At 32.6% G+C, this 6,785-nt stretch overlaps 1 non-coding gene across 1 annotated transcript; it reads left to right on the forward strand.

Moving 5' to 3' along the window:
- The first annotated feature begins 6,338 nt into the window (after positions 1-6,338).
- Positions 6,339-6,410, forward strand: TRNAQ-CUG (transfer RNA glutamine (anticodon CUG)). Its single transcript has one exon. It is a non-coding gene; the product is annotated as a tRNA-Gln (tRNA).
- The last annotated feature ends 375 nt before the right edge of the window (positions 6,411-6,785 follow it).

Here is a 6,785-nt window from a genome sequence, read left to right on the forward strand (position 1 = left end):
TTCCATTACAAGTAATTATGCTTCTTTATATTTCCTAAAAAATTCTTGATGTTATCACAGTTATAAAGAGCTCCAAAGCTCATCATCACCTAGGAACTCAAAACTCCACTGGCAAAGGTTCTCCACGACTGCCATGTCCTACTCGACCACGACCATAGCTACTACCAGATATAATATTCTTTTGGCGCAGGACTTTTGGACTAATGAACCTCTACCACCACCGGAGTATCCTCCACCACTCTTATCAGGGCCTTGGCCGATTATTCTCTATAACTCCAATTCAAAGAGCCCATTCATCATTCAGGAAGTTTCACTTCTCTCCCTATCTTATGATCTTATATCTATATCATCGTAAATCTAACTTTGTACATTGAGGGCAATGTACTTCTTAAGTGTGATGGTCTTTTATATCATTATCAGAAAAATCCCTGAATTTTGTCTTATTCTCATTTGATCTTCTCATATCATTATTAGAATGAATTTTAATTGATTTATGATTTTCTATTAATATGTATTGAATTAAAACATAGGCATTTATGCATTGACTATTTAAACTTTAAGGAATTAGAGAATCAAGCATGATAAGTTGATTTTTTAGAATTAAAAAAACATTAGGTTGTTTCCCCAAGTTTAGGTATTATCTTGAGTTGAAATTCACATGTTTAACATCAAAAAGCCATAATTTTTGTGAGATCTTGAACCTTTAAGAGCATCTATTATTTCTTTCATGCTCACTTTTATTGTTGCTTTGAGTGCGTCAATATTGAATTGTTATTCTAGAATTTGCTTGATTATGCATGTCAAGACTACACCATTTGATTTGATATGTCGAGATGATAAAGGCACTTAGGTTTAACCCACTTACTCTATAAAAGCCTACCTTCACAATTAACCCCTAGTGAACCCCCTTGAGCCTAACAACCCATTCATTGATTTACCCTCAACATTAACCCTTAACCCATTATTGTTGAAATCCCCTAAATCAATTTGATCCATATTTTTGTCGAGATTCGATTTGAATAAATTGCTTAGCTATGTTTTATTTTTGATAGATAGTCTATGTTATTTGACTTGTTCTTAAAAAAAATACAATACATACATATTTATTAGTAGTAATTTGTCATTTTTTTTAGCTTAAGTGATTAATTTCATATTCTGAGAAGAAGCTCATTTGTATTCAATTGATGATAAGTTATTTTTCTAGTTAGGAATTTTTCAATTCAATCTTGATTCTAACTTTTTTCTTTTAGCTTGTGACCACACCCCCTAACCAAAGCCACGTTACAACCCTCTAAAGACCTTTTGATTGATGTTTCATCTCAATTTATAATGGTGGAGATTTGATTTTCATGCAAGCCTATGGTAAAAACTTTTCATATTGACTGTTGAGTGCTTTATTTGTTGTCCTGAAACACCTCGAGTGATTTGAGTGAATCTTTAGTGAGGATGTTAAACTCTGTGATATTTTGATCAAAGGTAATTACTTAGATGAAGGGGGACACCTATGTTTTCGGGATAAAATGCTCAACTTGGAATGTTTGAAACTTTGCTATTCTTTTAGTTGAATTCTCAATGTATGATTACTTATGGATTATTTTGAGATAATATTGATAGGGATTATAAGTTGAGAAGAATTTATTTTGATTGTAAATTGAGGATTTTTCTTGAGGACAAGCAAACGCTTAAGTGTAGGGGCATTTGATAAACTATAATATATACATATTTTTGTCCCATGCTTAGCACATTTATAGATGATTTCTCCTTAGATTTGGTGAATTCGATGCTCCTAATTCTTTAATTTCATGTTTTATACTTAGGTGAGCATAGGAGAGTAAAAATAGCGAGAAACGGGCCAAAAAGGAGAAAACGGGCCAACATGGGAAATCAACACAACCTGGACTTCCTCACATGGGTAGGCCACACGGCCGTGTCCATTTGGTAGAATCAAAGCACGACTCACACGGGCAGATCACTCACCCGTGCCTATTTAACAGCCTTGACCACGGTCTGAAACAATCACACACGGACGTGTCCCTGTTGAGCCCAAGTATAATCCTATTCGGAAAAGGCCACTTTTGAGGGCTCTTAGACATTCTAAAGCCTATTTAAACACCTGAGGAGGCACTTAGGAGGACACACGGAGTAGGAGGTTAGGAATTACTCAAGGAAAGCCAATCAATCCATCTCAAAAATCGAATTCATCGTCAAGACTGAAGATCTCCCTTCAATTTCCTTCAGGAGTTTTAGGTTTTCTTTATGTTTTGTTATCTTTATTCTTTTGAGATGTTTTATTTCATAATTATGAACTAAACCCCCTAAATACCTATGGGGAATGAAACCTAAGACGGATCTTATTATTATTTGAATTGTATGGTAAATATTTGACTTGTTCTTACTTATGTGTTATTAATTCTTGTTTTAATATTCCAGGATATTGATTCAAGTTAATGCGCTTATTTAGATGAGCAAAAGTCCCTGTCTAAAAGTAATTTTGTCGTAATTAAGCGGAGTTGATTGCATGCCTAAAAATAGGGTGACAAGATTTTGCCAGATTAGGGTGAAACCTAATAAGAGAGTCCGTAGATCGAGTTAATGCAACACTAGGGTGTTAAATAGAAAGAGATTTCAATTAATCAACCTAGGGCTAGACGTTATTAGTCTCGAGAGAGATAATAATATAACTTAGGGATTTCTACGGATCAAGTCAAATCAATAAATCGTTTGATTCAGAGTCAAATAACAAGTGAAGTCTAGGTGGATTTTTCCTTGGGTATTGTCTTAATCAATCGAGTTTTCCAAAAAGCTTTTCCCTAATTTTCTCTCTGTGCACCCTTAGTTTAGTTAATTAGTTTAGATAAATAAATCCCTTAATTTTTAGGCTAGATAATAAAAAGAAAGTAATTAGTAGTACTCTTGGTTCCTTTGGGTTCGACAATTTGGTCTTGCTAAAGCTATACTACTATTCGATAGGTACACTTGCCTTCATTGTGATAATAGTTAGTTTCAAAAACGATTAATTATAAATTTTTAAAACCTGTCGCGAATATCACGTATCACTTATCAAATTGATTTGCAGCCTTTCAAGTTTTTCAAAGATCCCATTTGATGACTCCCATGATTTCTTAATTTTTTGTTCAATCGGTTCCTCCATGGTCCACCAAGCTTCAAACTTGAATCTTGGAATCCTTTTATAACTTTTTTCATTATTTGTGCTGATAAAAAGGGGGCAATGATCTGAAGACGAGTGCATTAAGTAATGAATATTGCCCTTTGGAAAGAGATGGATCCATTTTTCATTCGCAACGCCCCTATCCAATCTTTTTCTAATATTTGTTTCCGATAGATTCCCTCTCTCCCATGTAAACCAAACCCTCGTATGACCCATGTCTATTAATTGACATTCCTCTAAAATCTCACAGGAGGCTTCCATTCTTTTCTTCTCCCTCGGTTGGCCTCTATTTTTTTAAAAGAATATATTATTTCATTAAAATCACCACTTACCAGCCAAGTATGGTCTTGTTCTTGACCCAAAATCCTTAGTAAATTCCACGAGGCACTTTTATTGCTTATATAAGGTAAACCATAAAACCCTGTAAATCTCCATTCTTCATTATCAATATGGATTTTTGAGAAAGTTTTTAGACTAACCTGGATTTCTTCTTTCCATGCCAAACAAATCCCACCTCGAGAACCTTCTGCTCCTACATCAATCCCATTCGTAAAACCCCATATCGTCCTAATTTTTTCCATACACTTTTCATCTATTTTAGTCTCCATAAAGAAGACCATTTGAGGGTTATTTTGCTTCAGCAAAAATCGAAGCCTCTGTACTGCTCGTGGGCTCCCCAATCCACAGACATTTCAACATATAGTTTTCATTGCGCCCGGTCGGCTTGCTTTTTGACAACTGCTAATCTATTTTGGTTAGGAAAATAAATTTGTTCCAAACTTTCTACTGACAAAATTGAGCCATCTTCACTTTTTAAATCTTGTCCATCATGTTTCATTCTTTTTGTTGCATCTTTCTTCTATACAACAATCTTCAACTTCAAACTCTGTCGATTTTCTCTTTCTCAGTTTACTTTCTTCACTATAATAACTCATCACTTTCGCTGAATCAATTCTTTTCCAACTGCTTTTCCTGACTGGTTTCAAAATATCTTTACTTGTAGTGTTCCTCCGATTCACTTTTTCTTCAACGACCACCCTTCCTTTTGGATCTTCGTCACTTCCTCTGTTGCTATTAATTGAGAATTATCTTGTATTCCTTGAATCATGGCGTTATCCTCTTCTTTTTGTGGATGCATCTTCTGATTCTTCATCAGAATTCCTATATAAAAACCTTGGGGCTGCATCTTCTTTGAGAGGGCATTAAACTTTAAACTCTCCCTTCTAAATAAATTTAATTCTGCTTTTAACGCTAAAGAAAAAGGTGGATTATCTCAAATTTTGTTTTTTTCTGTAGGTTTTATCTCAATACATTCTTGGAGACCATGCCCCATCCTTCTACAACCGAAACAGAATGTTGGTAATTTCTCGTACTTAAAAGAGATCCAAGATTTCCTTTGATTATCTATTGAGACAAAAATACCCCTACGAAGGGGTTTCTGCACATCATTTAATTCTAAGACGACAAAACTCACCATTAATTTCAGATCTGAGTACATCTCTAAAAGTAACTCCAATATCATGCAATAAATCTTTTTTATCAAATTCTAGTAAGCATAGCCCTATCTTAATCCAAAACGGGGATGAATTAAGCCTGTTTTGACTTCTTTCCATCAGTTTTGTCAAACGATCAAGGATAATTAAGTTTTTCCGAAATAACCATGGCTAACCTTCCATAATTGTCTCTAAGTCTTCTTCAATTTTAACGCGATCAAGAAGAGATTTTACCTTTCCAATTGAATCTCAAATTTTTTCCTTGTCTTCCATATACTCTTCATATGTGCCCTGAAGCTATCCGAATTATAGGATTTCTTTGTCCATATAGTACAAATTAGAGTTGGCTTATCGTTTGGTTCCACCATCGAACTTTTGACTGATAATTGAATGAGTTCTTCTGCCAAAAGGGAGATCTCATCTCCCTCAAAACCGTTATCGCCATCACTCTCCTTCATCCCAAGCCGCAGCAGAAACTGTTTTCGCTAGGATACTAAGCAAAGCACTCCTGGCTAGGATTTTTTTTTTTGAGTCCATAATATAACTTTATAATTTATTTGTCATAACCATCCCCAAATACTTATATGTGTTTATGTTTGTAATTTGATTTTTTATAACTTAAATTATAATATGATTTTATTTAAATTTAGTTATAAATATCCACAAATATTTTTAAATAATAATAAAAAATTTAAATCAATTCGAATTAAATTTAAACATACTATATAAATTTTTGTTGAATAAGAATTAATTACTGACCGTTGAATTTTGCCAAAGAAGCTAAGAAAATGGAGATAATGAAATTTGACAAGTGGGTTGTTGCTCTATTTTAAATTGATTTATATTTTTTATTTCCACATACGATAAATTATATGAAAATTATTTAAAGTATAAGAATTGTCTCTATTTACACATTTTTGAAATAAAAAAATCTAAAATCGTTTTATAAAAAAAAACTAGCTACCAATTTTAAAATTTTTATTATTATCAAGCTATACAAACGAGGTGAAGTAGTAGTTAGGACCCAAACCTTTAGGTGTCAATATAGAGCTTTAATCACTTGTTTCTTTAAGTTATTATCACCAATTTAAATATTAAAATCAAATTCAAGTACCTCTAATATCTATTTATCTATCATTATATTTAAGTGTTCTACTCATAGTAAAAAAAAGTTATTTTATTGAGTTGGGAAACAGTTGAGGTTAACACCAACTCAATAATAAATTTACCTCTCTTTTTTTCAATAAGCAATAGATAATATTTTGAGAGAATTTTGTCTTTTCATATACAATCTAAATAATGAAATTTGAACTCAAAATATTATTATGACTTTTAACCTTTTAAGATTACTATTTCAACTAAAGTCATCTTGTTGTTATAACATCTTTCACTCATATTGTAAGTGCGACAATTTAGTATATATGTAATCATACTATTTATAAAGTCGTTAACTTAGTTAATGTTACGAATTAATAAAATATGAACGACAAAAAAATTAAAAATAACAAATATGATTATAAAAATATTTATATCTTCCAATAATTTTATTTATTAAATAGGTTAAACTGAAAAATCCAACGTCTTTTGACTATGGGGGTAAGTTTCCTTAGAAGCGTGGTAGATTTTCAGATGTTAAATAGTATTAGTATTTTATTTTTGGATTTCTGAACAGAAACGGTCCCATGGTCTAGTGGTTAGGACATTGGACTCTGAATCCAGTAACCCGAGTTCAAATCTCGGTGGGACCTTGATTTTTTTATTTTAGTGGCATTAAGTGGATGGAAAAGAAAAAGGAATTTTGGGCTGGGAATAACAAAAGCTTCCAAATGTTTGTGGTTGGTTGTATGAGGAAAACTGAAAAAGATAAATGAGATGATAGACAATGAAATACCTTCATAGCCTTATCTCATTCAAGGAAGTAGAGAATGAGATTTGAATATTATCTAAGCAAGAAATGAGCGATGGTTAACCATTTTTTTTCTGACTAGTACAAAATCTGATTGTAAAGCCCCAAATCCCTGCTCCCAAATGAAGCTTCATAACATTTTCCATCAACCGGATTCAAGATTAATGAAGCAATAAAACAAACCTTATACTACAAAGTTTAGTAGTGCGTAGACATG

Source organism: Gossypium hirsutum, chromosome A12 (assembly GCF_007990345.1).
Source record: "Gossypium hirsutum isolate 1008001.06 chromosome A12, Gossypium_hirsutum_v2.1, whole genome shotgun sequence".
Classification (NCBI taxonomy): Eukaryota; Viridiplantae; Streptophyta; class Magnoliopsida; order Malvales; family Malvaceae; genus Gossypium; species Gossypium hirsutum.